Source organism: Cololabis saira, chromosome 22 (genome assembly GCF_033807715.1).
Source record: "Cololabis saira isolate AMF1-May2022 chromosome 22, fColSai1.1, whole genome shotgun sequence".
In the NCBI taxonomy this organism is placed as follows: Eukaryota; Metazoa; Chordata; class Actinopteri; order Beloniformes; family Belonidae; genus Cololabis; species Cololabis saira.
The window spans coordinates 25897846-25919177 of NC_084608.1; the positions used below are offsets into that span (position 1 = coordinate 25897846).

A 21332-nucleotide genomic window follows, 5' to 3' on the forward strand; every position below is an offset into this window, starting at 1 on the left:
GCACACTTTCTCTGAACTTATCTAACCTTTTAAATTATCATCTACAGAAAAAATAAATCCTGTAAAAACTTCATCTGCTTAGCGGTTATCTGTAATTGCATGCTGGTGTTTCTCTTCCCGATATCCAGATAACTATGGCGATAAAACTATTGCAACCCCAGTGGCATTTGAGAGCCATGGACAACATCTTCAGCCGTCTGAAGCACCAAACAGGCAAAAATCACATCCCGTTTTGTAGTTCACATATAACCTCCAGCTGCATACAACATGGAGTGTGGCGCTTTTCAAACAAACACACTCTGGGAAATGTCAGAAATGACAAACTGAGGCTGGGAAACGCAAAGCAGGGGGGGAGGGAAAAGTGGATGCAAAAAAGTGCAAGAAACAGCACACCTGGAGTAGACAGCACCTTTTTCTTCCCAAAGAGATGCTTCATTTTTTTCCCCCCGTCTAAATATTTATGACATGTGGGCGTTACATTTTTATCTCGAGAAAAACTGATGTCATTCCCATCACACGTTAAATGTGTTAAACAAGTTAGTCCTGTTCTCGCTCACAGCGCTCATCCGTCTCCAAATCTGTTGAGAGGGAGAACGGAGAGGCATTTATTATGGATGCGCTCTTATTCTTGCATGTGCTGCCACTCTTCTTCTTGTTCTTAATTCTTAGTTTGTCTCTTCAAGTATTTAAAAGCAGAACTTGAGAACTGAAGTGACGGCAACCGCTTGACGAAACAAGGCCGTTTTCTGCAGAAGAGGGGCGCTTACTCAAATATGGCCACAAGGATTCTCCATTGACGATAGGATGGGTTGCTACATTTTAGTGTTTTTGCTTTTGGCAAACCAATACTTGTTTTTATTTGCTAGATATCACCATGGCACCAGGGCCAGCAGCCAAAAAAAGATCCCCAGACCTCCCACTCCCTAGGCACGTCTTCTAGCTTTTATAGAGGCACGATATCCAACAACGGTTGAAAGATATAATATCTAGTGTGTCCTCAGTCATGTCCCGGGGCTTCCTCCCGGCAGGCTATGCCTGAAATACTTCCCTCGGGAAACATCCAGGAGACCTAATCTGATTGCTGAAGCACTTTTAAGAGGAGGAGCAGAGGCTCGACTCCAAGTCCCTCCTGGATTACTGAACATATTGCCTTATCTCTAAAGAGGATTCCCCCTGTAAACAAGTGGGGAGCCAGCACTTGTTCACATTCCCCCACTTTCCCTACAAAGAATCGTGGTTTCAGACACCGAGGTGCTAATTCTCATCCCTGCTGAAGCCAATGAAGCCAGAAAGGACAACATCATCTGCAAAAAAGCAGAGATGACATCCTGAAACCATCAAACTGAAAAAGTTGAACCATTTGTGAACCAGAACCAGCACTGGAACCGGTTTAGTGGAAAAAGGGTATGACTGAGTTTCATCTTCATTGATGTTTTTATTATCTAAAATGAAACACGTATTAAACGCGGTCTTGCAAGGAGAGTCTGGCAATCAGAAACTATTTTGGCTGTTTTTTGACGTCAGTAATGCAATACTCCTTCAAAGGTAATTGAAACTGACACTTTAACCTGAAAAAAGCCTCTTTTGCGGTGTTGGAACTGTTGTGCGACATGTTTGGAAGAGAAAATCCTTGCAGAGTGAACAGGTATAACTGGCAGCGTACTACTTAAGTGAAGTTTAAACCTCGCTGTCTTGACAATTTTGATCTATTATTCATAAAGACATGCCTACTGGTAAATATTAGCAGAATCCTCAAATTTAATTACATGGTTTCCACACCAGAGATCGAAATATCTCCTTAGGACCCGCGCAAAACTCTGAACACAGCAGGAGAAGAACTTGAGAGGCTCTGAATTTCTGTGGACAGGCAATAACAATCCCTAGCTCTGGTTTCTTCCCTTCTAAATTTTCCATTCTGTCTCATCTGCTGCTCTCCTAACCTCACAAAGAGGACACAGGTAATCTTATTTCAAACGAAAAATAAGGATACGAGGAGGGAGGGGAGGGAGGCATGGGTGATGGGTGTTGAGTCTTTCAGGGGAGGGTTGCGACTGCAGCCGATCTCTTTTGAACCTGGGTAGAGCGAGATCAAACGGCTCAGCCATGTTAGAGCACAGAGGGGGGAAGTGGTGGATGCTCCGCCCCGCCACTCCCACCTATCACTGCTACACGGCGGCGGTGATGTCGGCCGCATCAAACGGCGGCAACACGGGAGACTTTGGCTGCGTTTGAGCAAGATGTTACAACTGGAGCTCAGAAGCACGAATCATCCAACCATCTTAAACATGGTAAAACATTACACGTTACACAGTTTTTAAAATAAATATCCAGTAGGATGTTTTAAAGTTATTTATTCATTTATTTAGGTCAGATTTTAAATCTGATCTGAATAAATACATCAACCATTTGCTTGGAGCGGCCATTTTTCTAAGCTCATCATCCACCAGGGGGGCAACCCCAACTGACTTACCGTTTTTACCGTTTTTAAGCCCAATACTTGGTTTCAAGTTTTCAAAACCAAAAGTCGCAAAAGTGGACATTTAATTTTTTTAATTATATTATATAGGATCATTTAGTTCATCTTTGAAAAGTTCAAATGTTTAACCACTAGGAGGAGTTCTGTTAAATGTGAGCTACATGGCAAGTTTTTATTTTCTTAGAAGGTCAGGTGGAGGCGATAGTTTTCTGACCGACCCACCAATTATGGAACAACAAAACAGCTTAGACCTCAACTACTAAGGAAATAGAGCTTGAATAATTGTTTATTTTTTGTATTTTTGACACATTCTATCAGTCAAATTAATGCAATTTGAGGAATTTTTCACATCAGACTGGTTGTAGTACAGTGTAGTGTTAGTGGCATGCAGAGATTTTCCCTACAAAGAACCGTGTTTTCTGACTCAGAGGTGCTAATTCTCATCCCTGCTGAAGCCCATGAAGCCAGAAAGAACCACATCGTCTGCAAAAAACCAGAGATGACATCCTGAGACAACCAAACTTAAACCCAAACAACTTAGACCTCAACTACTAAGGAAATAGAGCTTTTATAATAATTGTTTATTTTTTGTATTTTTGTATTTTTGACACATTTTATCAGTCAAATTCATGCAATTTGAGGAATTTTTCACATCAGGCTGGTTGTAGTACACCCGCTCCGTTAGTGGCATGCAGAGATAGAAGGAGCTGCTACTACAGGAGCGTATAAACTTCTCCTGGAGAGCAAAAATAAGACCAGTAATGGAAACTACAACTTTGTGAGGAAAATCTGAATCATCCTTTAAATGCCACTGAAAAGATAAAGACAAAATGTCAAGATATAAAATGTCTGGGTTGAAAATCACTCTGAGTTACCTAGGTTTAATTATCAGTAATCAGTAAGTAAGCAATCATAATAAAACAGTTGTAATTTCCACAGCAACTGTACGAGGGTGAATTTTAATATACCTCATATGGTGAAATTATATAAAACCACAAATTTATGCATGGTGGTTAATGACAGGATGTCATCATTCAGCACAAATAATCCTGTTCTATTACTAGAAAATGTTAATGTCAGAACCCCTTCTAAAGACGAGTGGACAAGTCTTCTAAAAAGTGTATTTCCAGGAGTTTGAATGAATGAATGAATTTATTTCAAACAATTACCACAAAAGTGATTGATAAACAGTATTTACAAAACAACAATCCCAAACGTCATATACGTACATATTCACCAGTGTAGTAGTTCCAATTAAATAAAGTTGAATTAAGTTTGAAGCCTGAACGTGTAACACTGTCAGCTAGTGTTGCGGCATCGTAGAGTGATGACAACCCACCAGCCGCCACCGTTGTTGGTGCATTAATTTATACACTATACTTTATATACCAGATTCTGAGTCGGAAGTTTCTACTGGAACTGAAAATACGTCTCAGTGCTTTATGTTAAGTCAACAAAATTTGTAAAAGTGTGCAACGTTCCAGTATGACATCCAGGTATTTGCGGTGTACTTCCTGAAGACACACTTGCAGAAGTGAACTTATACACTCAAAATAGTAGCTACGGCATTCGGAACATATCAAGCCTGTTTGTTATTTGATCATCTCCTTCTCTTTCCTTTCTCAGTTATTAAGAAGAAGAAGTATCTCATCATTTTTCTCCATTCTTCTAGTTTGTCGTGCTGGTCTGCCCCCTCCTTTTCACTTCTGCGCATGTTTGCAGGCCAGAGCTTCAGGAGCTCCATGCTGGCCTGTAGCCCCCCCCTCTGACCACCTCAGTGTCTGCTGTCTACATCTGTTCATATAGTCATCCATGTACTGCACCAGTTAGCCATTGTGTCTGTTTCTCTCCCTTCTCTGTTCTTCATTCTCTCTGTCTGTTCTCTCTTTTCCTGCTCTGTCCAGCTGGTCTCCGGCAGGAGGGTCCCCCATTATGATCCAGGTTTCTTCCCTCCTAAAGGGAAGTTTTTCTTTGCCACTGTTTGGCTTAAGGTTTTTCTCCCACTTGGGGAGTTTTTACCTGCCATTGTCTATGTTTATGTAATAATTGCTCAGGGTTCATGTTCTGGGTTTTCTCTCTGCATGCACGAAATACAACATGCATCACAGTTATGAGTTAGTATCGCTAACAGTGTTTATCACCGACAACGGCTGATCCAACGTTTGGAAAGGTTCCTCCTCATACAAGAGTCCATGTTTGTTTCTACCCTGCAGCTGGAGTGTGATGTCACTGGTTCCACCTTTCAATATAAAAGGAACCGCAGCATTTTGCATTTTAACGAAAATTCAACTATGAATTCTTGCAGTTTATTCAGCTGAGAGCACCTTGAATCATGTCTCTATCCACCCCAACCAATCTCTAGTAACTATCTGGCCAGTCATCTCATTACTGGTTGTTTACATTCAACTCAAAACAGCTGATAAATCTGCCCCAAAAGCCCAAAATATAGTGTAACAAGAAGCCAGCAGCCCACACATCGGGGCTTGTTTGATCGTGGTGTGTGGTGGAGGATCAACCTAGCGCCGTGAGCTAAAAACTAAGGCCAGCGATTTTATAATTTGAGTGTCTCAACAAACATAAGCAATACTTTTTTTGACATGCTGCACTGATGGATTTGACAGAAACAGCAGTTATGTGGTGGGAAAGGTCGGGCGGAGGCTTTCCGGTCTGTCAGAGACCAAACTATATCTTAACTTAAAAAAGAAGATATGGCTTCAGTTTTGTCACGTAGCTCGCTCTCGCATGGGGAGCCTCTGTGAAATGTGTAAGGTATCTAAGTGGGATTGTGTGTGTGTGCAGGCAGATCAGGCCGCGATCTTCCCTTTCATCCCTGCATCTGTGGCAGGCCGCCATGAGCCCCTATCATTTACCACAATACACCTGTTGGGGTGAATTTGATACCTGAAGATAATGGATTGTTGTTCAAAGAGGAAAACGCGGACAGGAAACTTTTTCCAGAGGTTGTATTTCACGAGCAAATCTGCGCCGATGCGAACACACACACACTACGTACACCCACCCACACACATGTAGTCACAATTTAGCAGACAAAGGAAGCATACTGAAGTCACAGGTTTCACATCAAGCCAGGACGTAAAAAGAAGCTTCGGTTAATGTGAAGACGAGCTGAGAAAATGCATTACCTTTCCTGTTTGTTGTATTTAATAGAATCTGCGGTCACGAGCGAGGACGTGTGTGGTTTTCCTTCTGCACATCACCACAAAGAGCCTTTTCTGATGAAGCTTCACATTTATTCGTTCAGCACAGCTGAACTCCTGCAGAATTTTTTACGTAAAATCAATAACATTTGACTGCTCTTTATCCTCCAGCCAACCGATAAATTTAATACAATCTTTACTGAGTTAGAAGTTTGAGTTTGCTTATACAAACTCTGCAAATGTCGGCCCTGCAGCCGCGAGATACTGTAGATTTAAATCCCCATCACTTCTGCGGGCTGGCCGGCCATCCTAATTCTTTTTCCTCCCATTTGCGAAGAATTAGCCTGATTCCTTTGGGTTCCGCTTCGATTTTAAGGGGGGGCAACAACGGATGCTGAAGAAAAATGCCTCTGGACCCACTGGACAGACAACGCATCTGACAGAGTAATTGACTAAAATACTGAGTAATCAACAGACTAGTGTCAACAAAAAGATGTGGTGAAGTGGAGTAGGAAGACTGAGGGAATGGCTGTTGATTCCAGGTGTTATATAAACCCCTCCTTCTCGTTGCAATGGTCTGGAGTTACTTTAATTAAGTGAGCCATTCAGATGTGTGTGGTTCTGTGACATCAAAAACCCAGAATCATCCAGTTTCCTTGTCCGTACCACAGAAGTGGAGGTAGGTGGAGTAAAGTTGCTGACTCCGCCCCCTACAACCATCTACTATTACCACAGAAGCAGAGAGATTGTGGAAAAGGGACCTTTAATATTATAGTTTTTAAACATTTGCACCTCAAGAAGTACATAGATGTGTCTCCTTTTACTTATTGTCTCTATTACTAAAGACTTGACGCCTGGATCCAATTTATATTAAGTCCAAGTGAAGACGAAGATTAGATTTTTATCACAAGCACCTTTCATGGTTTGCATTCATAATCCATATCACGCATATCTGAGCAGGCTTTGCAGGGACACGGTGCACGTGAGGAGCAACAGAGGCAGAAGATTGTGGAAAATGTGATTTATCCGTTTGTTGACTCCAGATGTGACCCTGGTTTTGTTGTTAAATTAACTGCGGATTACCTTAAACTCCTGAGTCTGGGGTCACTTTAGCCAGGACTATGTTAAACTGCAGAGTCTGAGCCTGAAAGTGTTTCATAGTGGACATTTAATGGCAACATGTGCAGAAATGTACCCGTTTAAGTGTCTCAGTGGCAACTGAATCAAAAATTTTAACATAACATTTAGTTCGGGGACAATTAGGTCTGAAATATGTCATTTGGGGGTTCTGTGACATCACAGTCCATGATAAGCTCCAGATTCAGGTTCTATTTCAAACCAAATTCATTTCTTGAATAGCACAAAGCTACATGATCTCATAACAAAGGGAGGCAGAGTCGAGGCTCTGACTCTTTAATCCAGCTTTTTAACAGAGCTGTTAATTCATGAGTAAAAAGGGAGCTGTTGAACTGTATATGTCCTATTTTGACCAAAGTATGTCACAGCCATTTCTTTAATACCACCGGAAACTCTGTCAACTTGTTAACGGAAGCATATTCTTCCCTTTTTGAGGCTTCATCAACTGTCTACACTGAAAGAGAATCGTAGTCACATGGGTGATAGCAGCAGATTCTTTTAATGCATCACGTCACTCAGACTCTTTATGAAGGTGTCCCACTGGATTCCCACCTGCTTGTACTTGACTGACAGCTGTTTCAGTAAGCAGAACACGTCAAAATGAATTAATGCCTCCTGCTGCAAGTTGCCACTTGTATCATTTTTGTTCACTTGTTATCGGTCCTTTTGACCTCGGCTGCTTGCTAATTGATGTTGCGTCATGCTGTCAATATTAGGTTCTGTGTTTTTCTTTACTGTTTATTTTTCTTTATCTATTCTGGCTCTCGCCTTTGAGTCGGATCTAGTCATCCTGGCTTCTGGATGAGATCCGACTCTCCTTGGATCCCCTTCACATCCGATCGTTGCTCTGAGAGAATAAATTCAATCACAGATTTAAAAAAACTAAAACAGTTTTCCAGGCAACAATTCAAGTATTTAATTAGAAAAGCTGGCACAGACTCAAACAAACTCCACACTGCATGTTTGCTTTAAGAAAATGTGTTAAAAAAAAAAAAAAATGACAGAGACTAGCGTCAAGCTGCATGTACGGGAACCTAATGGATGTCTGGGTCAGATTTATTGCAGCTCATCCCCTCCTCCGCTATGTGATGGAAAAAAGTTGACTGGAGCTCAGCAGCTCAAGACGCTATAACTCATTCTCTGTCTTGCTCCATTTTGTTCAGCTGAGTACATCGTTGAGTATTTGGCTCCTTTTTCTGGGCTAATAAAATGTAATCATTGTCTGCCAGGACCAAGGGCGACCTGCTTTCCGTATGCATTGTGATGTTCATTTCAGCCTTCACTGAAGGTCGATGAGCTCCTTATTTTTTGCCTCTGCCCGGGAGATGGATATTGTAGGGGATGTTTAATTTGGGTGTCACTGCAGATCATAGTTGGCTCCTATATTTTAGGCGTTCTTCCAGATGGTTTCATCCAGCGGGTGATAACTGAGTGGGCAGATGTTTGAACAGGTTGAGGGAGAAAAACAGGAGTCGCTACATGAATTAAGCTTCACGAACGGTCCCGCCTCAGCAAGTTCACAACTGTTCTTTTATAAGAAAAGCTTGATATATCATCCTGGTCTATATACAATCTGTAACCTTACTTTGTTTGGCTTGTATGGGTGTGTACGTTTTTAGCCTTTAATAAAATTAACAATAATCCTCTTTAACTGCACGACAGAATTCTCTAACGAGCAGATATCTGTTCGTAGACAAGTCTGAGGATTTCAGGACGATTAAATGCTTCCTTGTAACTGCTGGTTTCATCAAAATGCGAGGAGCAACATCTGGCTCGCCAAAGTCCCAAATGTGCAGTTCCTGAAATGGCCACTAGGGGCTGGCGCCAAAAATTAGTCATATGTTCACCTGGTGGCCGTAGCTAGATTTCACATCCAGGGCTTCCTCGCTTTTATTTAAAATGATTTAAACCATGCATTTATGCATCATTAGGCATGTTTTGTCTTTGGCTACAGCTGCATTGCAGTGTATCTAGCTGTCATTTGGCACTTTGGGTACATTTCTGAGACTTAACAGAGAATAGTCGTTAAAATCTGTAAGCCTTCTTTGTTTGGGGTGTATATAGGTGGTTAAGTTTTTAGCCTTTAATAAAATGATCAATAATCCTCTTTACCTGCATGACATGCAGGATTTTATGAAATGCTTCCTTGTAACTGCTGGTTTCATCAAAATCAAAGGAGAAACATCTGGTTCGTCCAAGTCCAAAATGTGCAGTACCTGAAATGACCACTAGGTGCCGGCGCAAAAAGCGAGTCAATTCCAAATGTTCACCATTTCAAGATGATTTTTTGAATTTCTTTTTTTAAAGAGCGTATGGTGGCCATAGCTAGATGTCACATCCATGGCTTTCTGGAGTACACGTCATTGGTTAAGATGATTTAAATGTATACATATTTAGGCATGTTTTGTCTTTAGCTACTGGCTACAGCTGCATTGCAGTCTATTGCGATTCCCGGAAGAGGTCGGTCAGAAGTTCCAACACTCCCCATTTCAGCTCTGGTAGTGCTCGATGGTGATTGGTTTGTGACATCTGAAATGAGATTGATGAGCAAATTTGATCAGAATGAACAAATTATTAGAAAACGCTAGTTAGCATCATAGATTAGCATGACCTGGGGTAAAATAAAATAGCTAGTTTGAGGTAAAGTGAGAGCGTTTGAACCCGCTCGTTCCGTCCATTTGTCCAGTTTAGTGTCATCCATCATTGGTCGGAGTCAGCTCCTACCAGTACGGCGTCATCTAGAGCCCCAGTACTGAGCCTCAGACCACATACCCTTTATGAGGAGCACCGTGTTGGCAAGAACTAACTCCACCCACCCGGGTCTCAAATGGACAAATTCTTGATAGAAGTGGGAAAGAAAAGATTGCTTTCTTTAAACCGATTGGGACTGGGACTATTCACACTTCGGCTCATGAGAGCAGCTTAATGAAATGAAGAAATGCATCTTCTGGTGTGTCATCTCGCACGGGTATCTAACCGACACACAGTTGGTCGTGTGCGAGCTCAAACGCAGTTTAAAATTTTACATGTGTATAAAGATGGTGAGAAAAGGAGGCAACGACATGTTTTGGTGTGTTTAAAAACTATGAATGGTGTGAATTCGCTGTATTAGCTATGTTGGAACTAGCGGTGTAAATCGCAGCTGTATTTTTAGCTGCCTCGGTCCATTTGTCCACCATGTCCATGTTCTCTAAGTGCTATTCTTCTGGCAAAGTGGTGGTTGTGACTGCCAGCGAGCTGAAAGCACAGACGGTTCCTCTGTTCATGAGCTTGTATAAATTATTTTCTATTTGAAAGAGAGTACGTACACCCATTATCTCGGTGTATTATTCGATGCAGGCTGTTTATTTGTGTAGCAATTCTGCCTGTAACCTAGAAACTGCATGAAAATGGCATGTTAGGCAGTCAGGGTGTAACGTTGTTTAAAATCATCACTGTCATCATTGGTAAACCAAAGAGGAACATCTGGCTCGCTAGTCTGAGGCCAAACTGGTGGAGCGGCAGTTCCTCGACTGACTCTTCGGGGCTGGCACCAACAAGCAAGTCAATCATCATTGTTGAAGCAAGAACTGTTGGAGGGCCCAGATAGCCATCGTCAACCCAAACAGCAGACACATTTGGCCCTAGTCTGGGCTAGCATTGGCAGTTTGGGCACAATTATAGCCGGTTGTGTCCTAAAGTGCAGAAAGTTGGTTAAACCTGGATTTCGGCTTGTGTTTTAAGAGCCAGATGCGGCTCACATTTCATAAGCAAGGTTTTGACGCGGGATACAACAAGTCTTGGTCTAAAAGGCCAACAGAGAATAAAGAATTGACCAACGTCTGGTGGATACGTGAATAGTTGAAGCAGCTGTCAGTGAAAGCCAAATGTGAGTCAAAGAAAACTGTATGTATGGACCACACACAGACACACACACACATATACATATATATATATATATATACAGTATATATATATATACAGTATATATATATATATATATATATATATATATATATATATATATATACATACACACACACACACAGTACAGACCAAATGTTTGGACACACTTCCCCATTTGTTTGAAGGAGAAGGTGTACAGACTTTTGGTCTGTACTGTATATTTATTTTATATATATATATATATATATATATATATATATATATATATATATATATATATATATATATATATATATATATATATGTGTGTGTGTGTGTGTGTGTGTGTGTGTGTGTGTGTGTGTGTGTGTGTGTGTGTGTGTGTGTGTGTGAACATAAGGTTTGCAGATTTGGTTTAACTGTTTCAGCTAAACCTGTAACATGAAGTGAACTGCAGCAAAGGCGCTCCAAATTAGCAAAGCTCAGTGCATAGTGGTTAAAGTAAATATTTCATTGATTTTTTCTTTTTCAGAAAGTTGCAGAAACTGGGTGATGCAGTAGATGAGTATGTGGATGTGTGAGCCAAGCGTCTTAAATTCTGAATCTAACTTGAGCAGGTCCACTGAGAGTTTTCTCAGTTCCTGTGATGCGTCTTCGTGCATCAGATACCTGCATTTCAATAGGAATAAGGAAGATATTCTATGTGATGACGATGTGCTATACACAAATGATGACCTCTTAATTTGTTAACTAGCTAGTGTGGATAAGCTGGTTAACAAAGTAGTGGGTGACATTCCTCAGCAGAAAACAAGTGTGACCTTTCCGAGTTGTCCAGAAGTGTGCATTGTAGCCTGCTGCTTTTGTCCAAGCAGCAACAAAAGCCCCGAGGTCAGTCAATTCATCCCATCTGCAGCTCAGAAAGATGACTTACAGCTCCCACAAAAGGGTTAACACTGCTACACAATGCTGCTGGAAAAACGCACATCTTGTTGGGCTTCTGCTCTTAAGCCCTGAAGGTGATTTTTCCATTTTCACGACACCTATGCCACGGCTCCGCGGTTTCCAATAACACTTTGCTGTAAGGTCATCAAACGAGCCAAAAAAAGGGTTTTACCGAAACAAAAGCTAATCATAGGTAATGTGATACTAGCTTCGATTCAAGCGTAGTGTGACAGGTGTACGAGCGCCAACGCAGCCTTGCCACCCCGGTCGCCTGCCAGGCCTCGCTGATTGACATTGCTTCCCAGACCACAACAATGCCAGCAGGGCGCTTGTTGTTCTGTGCGCTCTCAAAGGCGCCTTCTGGTAGCCCATAAAGCACCATCAGGCTATGAGCCCTGCAGTCATTCAATTAAGAATTTACTGGGCTATTGATTTCACCACGAGAGCAGTGTCTCACATCTTAGAAACAATAAGGAGCCCATAAAGCCCATACCAGCCTTTTACCTAAAGGGTTGATGACTCGGGCTCCGATGCAGAGATGGGCATGAGAAGGCAAAAAGCACAACCTTTCAAGTGAGCAGACGTTAAATCCAGCTTTTCCCAACTTCATCCATCCCTTTTCTCATAAATCAGCAGCTATACAGTCCCCGTTAATGATTACAAGGAAAATTATTTTTATTAAAAGGTCAGATTCCATAAATCTTGAGATATTGATCTTAGATGGAGAAAGCCCAAAGCGGGGGGGCAAAAAAAATAAGTGTAACTTTCTCAGGCTATAATTCAGAAAGAGGCAGCAAAAACTTTCATCACAATTCTTTACTACTGCCTCAACATAAAGTTGGTCGTAAAGCGTTCAGCACAGTAACAGAGCAAAGGCACGTTAGTGCGTGATAATCAGAAAATGCAAAAAATGTAAATCAAAGAAAATAAAAACTGTAATACAAACTGCACTGATTTATAAAACAACTGGCAGAATGACATGTACTCCTGCATTGTCAGTTCGGATGATCTAAGGTCCCGCCTCCCTATTAACTCTTCACTTCAAACCACTTATGGTCTAATCTGCAAGACATTTAATTTACTCAACGTCAAGAACACAACTCATTTACTTTTGTTTTACATACTTGTGATTATATCTAGACAGTAAGGGGTTAAAATCCCAGTCGCCTCTCATTGGTCTTTCCCAGTGGCTTAATCCCTCACTGCCCATCATTCCGGTTCAGCTCTAGTGTCACTTGAAAGTAATCCCCCTCCAACTGTAGGGTCAACCGGTGTTTTTTAATGCCAACCATAGACTAGACAACTTTGAAAAGGCTTTATAAACATCTTTTAAAGGCCAACATGAAACACCCTCCCACATGTAAAGACTATAAGACAGAAGTTGATGCTTCTCCACATCGAGAGGAGCCAGCTGAGGTGGTTCGGGCATCTGATAAGGATGCTCTCTGGACGCCTCCCTCTAGACATGTTTCAGGCATGTCCACCTGGGAGGAGGCCTTAGGTAGATCCACACCACACTGTAGAGATTATATCCCTCAACTGGCCTGGGAACACCTCAGTATCCCCCTGGAGAAGGGACTGGAGGTGGCCAGGGAGAGGGAGGTCTGGGTTTTCTGCTTCGGCTGAGCAACAAAAAGGACATGTGGAGTTCCTCAAGGTTCAATTCTGGGGCCTCTGTTGTTTAACATCTATATGCTCCCACTCTCTCAAATTATGAAAAAGAACTAAATCTGTTAACATCACTATGCAGATGACACACACATCGTACCTGGTTGGAGTTGTATCTAAAAGACATCATTTTGTGTCTTTACGGACTACAAATCTGAGTAAACAAAAAGGACATGTGGAGTTCCTCAAGGTTCCACATTGGGGCCTCTGTTGTTAACATCTATATTCTCCCATTCTCTCAAATTATGAAAAAGAACAAAACTATGCAGATGACACACACATCTATAATACCATCTCACCAGGAAACTATAAGCTACTTCAAAAATCGATCAAATGCATTTAAATTTAAATTAAAGTATGGATGTGGCAAAATTGTCTTCATTTAAGAGAAGATAAAACAGAAATAATAGGATTGATGTCTCAGCAGGAATGAAAAGAACTTGTTCCTGCTTTTATCTGAAGATTGGACTACTGTGATGCTGTTATCACGGGTCTCCCTAGACCCTCCATCAACCAGCTGCAGGTAGTCCTAACTAAGACCAAGAGACCCGAGTCCTCACTAAGACAAAGAGACCCAAGTCCTAACTAAGACCAAGAGACCCTGAGTCCTCACTAAGATCAAAAGACCAGAGTCCTCACTAAGACCAAAGAGACCCGAGTCCTCACTAAGATCAAAAGACCAGAGTCCTCACTAAGACCAAAGAGACCCGAGTCCTCACTAAGATCAAAAGACCAGAGTCCTCACTAAGACCAAAGAGACCCGAGTCCTCACTAAGACCAAAGAGACCCGAGTCCTCACTAAGACCAAAGAGACCCGAGTCCTCACTAAGACCAAAGAGACCCGAGTCCTCACTAAGACCAAAGAGACCAGAGTCCTCACTAAGACCAAAGAGACCCGAGTCCTCACTAAGACCAAAGAGACCCGAGTCCTCACTAAGACCAAAGAGACCCGAGTCCTCACTAAGACCAGGAGACCCGAGTCCTCATTAAGACCAAAAGACCAGAGTCTTCACTAAGACCAAAAAACCAGAGTCCTCACTAAGACCAAAAGACCAGAGTCCTCACTAAGATCAAAAGACCAGAGTCCTCACTAAGACCAAAGAGACCCGAGTCCTCACTAAGACCAGGAGACCCGAGTCCTCATTAAGACCAAAAGACCAGAGTCCTCACTAAGACCAGGAGACCAGAGTCCTCACTAAGACCAAAGAGACCCGAGTCCTCACTAAGACCAAAGAGACCCGAGTCCTCACTAAGACCAAAGAGACCCGAGTCCTCACTAAGATCAAAAGACCAGAGTCCTCACTAAGACCAAAGAGACCCGAGTCCTCACTAAGATCAAAAGACCAGAGTCCTCACTAAGACCAAAGAGACCCGAGTCCTCACTAAGACCAGGAGACCCGAGTCCTCATTAAGACCAAAAGACCAGAGTCTTCACTAAGACCAAAAGACCAGAGTCCTCACTAAGATCAAAAGACCAGAGTCCTAACTAAGACCAAAGAGACCCGAGTCCTCACTAAGACCAGGGGCCTTATGTACTAAGAGTGCGGCGCACAAAAAACGTGCGTACGCCACTTTCAACGCTCACGGTCGGATGTACAAAGAATGACGTGAACGTAGAAAGCTGCGGTCCTTCTCTCACACATTAAGGCTTTTGTACGCACTTTTCTGAGGTTTTGTCCGTTGGCGACACTCACTGGTGATGCAGTGAAGTGCAGAATATGAGGAAACGTAACGTCAACAATAAGTTCACGACCACGTGAAGGACACGACAGTCCCCACATCACCAGATAAATTACACAAGAGTGAAGCTGCAACAATCTCACAATCAACCACATGATCTGAACATACAACTAAAGGAGTTCAACGATTGAACCCGCAAATCCTGAAGGAGCTTTGGCTCCGTTAGAGGAACCTGCTGATGGCAGGATCAGGAGCGAGTCCTCAGGCACCAAACTGATCTGCTGGTCCAGGACTAAGACTGGACCATCAGCTGGTTTAGTCTGGATCTGCTGGTCCAGGACTAAGACTGGACCATCAGCTGGTTCAGGTACCAAGAGGATCCTCCTGGATCTCTGCCTGAACTGGACCAGCTGCTCCGGTTCAGACCAACATGATGCTTTCAGCTGGAGCTGCAGGTCGGACATCTCTGTCACCATGACGACCGTATGGGACGACTACTGGAGATTAAAGCCAGATCTTAAACATCCCATAACTGTGTCTGGACAGAAAAACATTAAAATACATTTTGCAGCAAAAACCGCTTCTGTAAAGATGTCTTAAATAAAAAAAAGGTGTCACGGAAAGGTTGGTTGCGAACTGATGTGATTCAGCATGAAATACGTTTTTATTGAATGTTTAGGCAACTTTCAGAGTCTGATATGGGGTCGGCTGCAGGTTCTGCAGGATCCAGAAAGTGTTTCTCCCGTGATGGACCGGTGTTGTTGTGCCAAAAAGGGATTTCCTGCCAGAATCTGATTTCTTCTGATTTGTGGCCGCGGGAGCGCGCACAGCAGCCCGTTGAGCGAGAGCGCTAAAACGTCAGATTTTCAGATTATGAAACTCAAGAATGAGATCAAGTCATATTTAGACAGAAACAACTTTTCATTAACTGTATTTGGCCTTCAATCAATATTTGGCAGGTAAAAAAGACCCATTTTTATGGGAGAAATCAGATTCTGGCAGGCAATCACTCTTTGACACGACACCGGGATCTAGACCGGTCTCTCCTCCTGCGGATGAAACACTCGAGTTACAGCAATTTTGCTCTTTATTTCTCACGTTTGCACCTCGATAATCCCGTCGGCACAAATTGTCTTTATTTCTGCAGCGGAGGAATCAGATCGTGATGCTTCATGTTTTAAATATAAATCCATGTTGTTCACATTGTTATACTTATGAGAGAGGTGATCGCGGACATCCACAATGTGTAAGCCTTAATAAACGTGTACATTGGTCTTAATGCGTCAGCATGACAATAAAGCAAAACGAGGAGCCGTTTTTCATCCACCAAAAATTCTGGTGTCGGTTCTTAAAATACAAACAAGAAAAGCAGAGTGTAATGATGCACTAACGCTGCCCATAAACATTTACAAACCCGTACGATTATAATAAAACCAAAACTCTTCACCGAACGCAACGCAAAGCAAAGAACACCATAATGTAGGTGTCAAACTGAATCCCAGGAGGACCGGTGTCCTGCATGTTTTAGATGTTTCACTGCTTTAACACACCTGATTCTAATTAATCATCGTCACCAACTTGTCATCAAAGTCTGGATAGTTCTGTTGATGACACAGTCACTTGTATCATGGTGCAATGAAGCAGGGAAACATGTAAAACCTGCAGGGACACCGGCCCTCGAGGACTGGAGTCCGACACAGCCGATGTTTTCTTTTTTTTATTTGTTTGACCTGTTTTTGAACATTTCTTGTTAGGATGAGCAGTTTTTAATGGATAATTATGTTCATTATCATATTCAAACATATATTTGAGGGAGGAGACGGGGCGGAGTGTTGTGCTCCTGCATGTGCGCTCAAATCCACGCTGATTGGGATGTACAGAGAAACCTGCGTGGATTTGGGCGTACGCACAGCTTTGTACATATGAATTTTTGCGGTTTTGTTAATTCCACGCACGGATTCACGTTGAAATCCACGCACTTTTAGTACATGAGGCCCCAGGAGACCAGAGTCCTCACTAAGACCAAAGAGACCCGAGTCCTCACTAAGACCAAAGAGACCCGAGTCCTCACTAAGATCAAAAGACCAGAGTCCTCACTAAGACCAAGAGACCGAGTCCTCAAAAAGACAGAGATCTGAGTCCTCACTAAGACCAAGAGACCCGAGTCCTCAAAAAGACAGAGATCTGAGTCCTCACTAAGACAGAGATCTGAGTCCTCACTAAGACCAGGAGACCCTGAGTCCTCACTAAGACCAGGAGACCCGAGTCCTCAAAAAGACAGAGATCTGAGTCCTCATTAAGACCAAGAGACCGAGTCCTCACTAAGACCAGTAGAGTGGACCATATAACTCCAGCTGCTGGTTTATAAATATCTGAATGTTCTCAGACCAAAATACATCTCTGATCTCCTGGTTCATCATGAACCAACCAGAAACATCAAGTTGTCAGGGTCACGCCTACTTTCTGTACCCAGAGTTAAAACCAAACATTTAATCCTCACCCGTGGAACAAACTCCCAGAATGCATCAAGGCTGCTGAAACTCTCCATAGCTAAAAACCTTTTTTATTTACTGCAGTGATTCAGTAATCTCTGAAATGTACTACAACCTTTATTTGGTTTATTTGTACATCTGTCTTTAATTCTGCTTTTAAACTTTTACTTTTTGAGGCATTTTTTAAAATGTTTTTTTGTAAAGCAATTTGAACGTGTACATAAAACCTTCATTACAGATAAACTTGCCTGGCCTAAGATGGATGGATTGAAGCATGGATGGATGGATGGATGTAAATAAAACTAACAATGACAGAAGTCTCATTATCAGCCTGAGGTCCTGTTAATACATTCGGGTCAGCATCACATGTGTATGATTTGGGTTAAACACTAACCACCAGAAAAAGCAGGTTGAATCTCCAAATGTAAAACTAAAACTATAATCCAACAGTCCCAACACAGGTGTACCTACAGCACACTACAAATGCTTGACTTACCAGCTAAATGTGGACCTGTTCAGAAGTTAGCAACTGCCTGCCCTTTAGAAGACGTTGACAGCCAGTTTATACTTTTACGATGTTCTCATGATAGTTGCCATGACTTCAGTGTATCAAAAACAACCAAGTTTAAAAAGATGTAGTATATACCGTAAGAGTAGATTCTTAAGCATTTGGTGGCATTTCATTTCCTGCATTTGTGAGTTCTCCGGGTAGTGTTGGACGTTACATGATGTGTGATGTGGATAAAAACAATCTTTTACAGCAATAATCACAATGAGGGAGAAGTTAATTTGCCAACTCGTCTTTCAGTTTAAAGTGTGTCAGAAATCCTGTGTCTGAGCTTGCCATCATTCCCTGAACCGCTGACCTGAAGCATTTCTGCAGGTGCCGTTCACAACCAACAATAAGGGAGGAAGCAGCAAAGAAGGGAAAAAAAGGATAATCAAATTTAAAAACTAATGTCTACCTAAGAAACAGACCTCCGGATATCTGGGTATCCAGATCCATCCCTCGACTGCTCACTCGGATACAGAAGTTGGAGCCTCAGTGTTGCAGGACGCCCATCGCTGATGAAAGGAATAACATTAGGCTTTTGCAAAGGTGGCAAGTTTCTAAATTGCCAAAGCATTTAACTATTATCCTCCATGAATAAGCTAAATTCCCAGCAGGCTGCACATCCTCGTATGTCTGATCAAATTACGCTTGTCTTAATTACCACAAGCCCGTATTATCTTCTCCCATTAATGTAACGCGTAGCTCCATGTTTAACTTGACAGCTTTGTTCTGACTAATCCCTGAGGGAGGAGGGTACAAATCCCCTACTCTTAACCAAAACACACCGTACCGTCGTCACATCAACATCAACATCAACATCAATATTGACTCAGTGGAGATGTTAAACTTACACTAAGGAACACATATCCGGCTCCCTTAATGTGTGGAGGTTAAGCTGTTGTCCATGTTGGGTGTCTTGCTTGGTTACTGGCTCATATTTCCTTTCCTCTTTCTTCCATCATTACTTTCACCTCTATCGTGATGTCAACTGTAGCTCATGTGTCAATCAATCAATGACCTGGGCAAACCTGCAGTAACGCCATGTCGACGTTTTCGTGTGTCTCCTTCGTCGACTTTTATTTTGGTAACAAAACTGCTTCCTTGAAAAAGCCAAGCATGATTTCCTTGCAATAAAGTCTTTTAGCCTTTATTCAATGTTTGAGTTTCATCATTGACGCAAAACGTTGCACCATAACTTCTCAAAGATGACCTGGACAGGGGTCCAAATTTAAAAATCAATATTCCTGAAAAGGAAAATGAAACCTTTTATTCTAGCGTAAAAAAAAACCCTGACGTTGCTTTAATTGTCACAATTTTATCTTAGAGCAATTTCACTTTTGACCACTTGGGGGCAGCGAAAACAAGCTGCAAACATTTCACTGACATTTTATCACCTTTTTAATTTCTTTGCGAATATACACATATTCAGATGAGACGAGTTAGCAGCAGTCCATCTTATCTTTGCTTTTTACTTAGTCTGCTGCTTTTTGTTTAAATTATTTAGCTTTCATGAGCCAACGAATGATAATTCTGACCCAAAAAACCATAATTTTATGTGTTAAACCAAAATATTCAGCTAAGTGACTCTATAGAGTTCATTAAAACTTGTAAAAGTATCCATAATCATGAATGAGATAATGTTAAAGATAGCTGCTTCAACATGATCCCTTGTCTCCGAGGAAAAGGTTTTGAGACACACTCCATAAATCTTGCATTTCTCTGCTGCATTTACAGCATCGAAGTCTGTTCATTCGTTGCAGCCAAAAGGATTTCACAGCCCTCTCTGGCTTGTAAAATCCCCCCAAATACCCACAATGGCAGCAAAGTTGCCAAGCCGCCGTGTCGTAAATCTCCCGCGGACCCCGGCAAGCCCTTCTGGCATCCTGAGGAGAGAGGTCGATAAACTTTTGGTGCTGGTGCTGAGGAAAACGCTTCCTCCTGATATTAACGCGTCCCCCCCCTCCCCGAGAACCTTTCGAGTGTGTTTATCGTTTTTACAGCAGAGGCGTAAGGAAACAAAACTGTTGATGCAACTTGAGCGGTCGCTGATTACGGAGCCAATTTGGGCTGTAATGAAAGTGAGACGGAGCAGACAAGCCCGTACGGGAAGAGGAAAGGAGCAGCCGGGGGGGAGAGAGTACATGAAGATGCTTAATGGATTCAGTCGCAGCGACGCACAATGAAATCTTTGTCCGTGGGGGATGAAGCAGGGGACTTGGCAGAGCCCCGCCGTATCATGGCGAGGGTGAAAAATAGAAATCCCACTGTCCCCTGTTGGCTCCCCCTCACGTCAGCTGCCTTGGTTACCGAGCTGGCTGCCAGCGAGCCCCTGCCACTTCAGCCCTCCATCCCTCCTCCTCTTTTCATCTTTGGTCTTTTCTCAGCCCAACTTTCCTTCGCACTCATGTATTTCTTCCTCCGCTCATTCTCTCTAGCGCTGATCTCATCCTCTTCCACCCCTCTGCTTTCCAACTTCCTGCCACCACATGTGGCTCCCCACGACCGGTGAACTGCAGCTCTGACTCACCGTGTCACAGGTTGTCGCAGTCACCCTGTGGGTTTTATGACGTGGATGGTAACAATAAGTAATGAAGTCCTACCTTTTGAGACCCTCTCCAGAGTTCAGGGAGACGCTCAGAACTTCTCTCCCCTTGGAGCCACTGCAGTTTTCTCACTTTGGTCCCCCCCTCCCTCACAAGTGCTGTGTGGAGGCTGATGGTGCTTGTTTTGGTGAGAGAAGTCCAGCTGACACCTCTCCTCTTCACCCCAGCTCCCTTCCTGCACTCGGGGGCGAGAGAAGTGTGAGAAGAAGTGATGTTCAGGTGAAGAGAGAGCTCCTGCCTCCTGCCTCCGCCGCCTCTACCTGCTCAGAGCGATGTGGACGAGCTCAGCACAGCAGCTCTCCCTCATGTGTCTGAGCGCTGAGCTGCTGCTCCATCCATTCCCCCTCCTCCCCTCCCTCCCTCCTCGCCGACACTCCCTCCCTCCCTCCCTCCCTCCCTCTGCTCATGAATGTTTAGACACGGCAATTGTGGCTGAAAGTCTCCGTATTAACCCGCAGGACTCAAAAATACTCTCTTTCTCCAGTTTTTCTTGGGCTCTCACTGTCGCCACGACCCCGTCCCCGCTGCGCCTGTGACCCCCCTGAGTGCTACAATCAGTTCTTTTTAGGAGAGCTGATAGTCTATTAACTTTGTGGTCCCCGCACTTCCATCAACGGGGAGCACTTTCATCTGAGGCTGGGATAACGTTTGAAACAAACCTGCAATCAGGCGACGATGCTGCAGACATGCCCACAAACTTCACAGGGAAACTGTCTCATCAAACTGTAATCTATGACACCAAATTTGCATAAAAATATC

General features: G+C 42.9%; 1 protein-coding gene across 3 annotated transcripts in view; it reads right to left on the reverse strand.

Annotated features, from left to right (window-relative positions):
• LOC133423172 (cadherin-20-like) overlaps nt 1-20871 on the reverse strand; it is a 120617-nt gene extending 99746 nt beyond the window's left edge. For 2 of the 3 annotated variants that reach the window (XR_009770808.1, XM_061713316.1), the window contains exon 1: nt 20571-20862. The gene's annotated coding sequence lies outside the window, so the exon portion shown is untranslated. Of the gene's footprint in view, nt 1-20570 lie in introns of all 3 variants that reach the window. The other variant, XM_061713318.1, reaches the window with a different exon arrangement.
• Nucleotides 20872-21332: the final 461 nt, after the last annotated feature.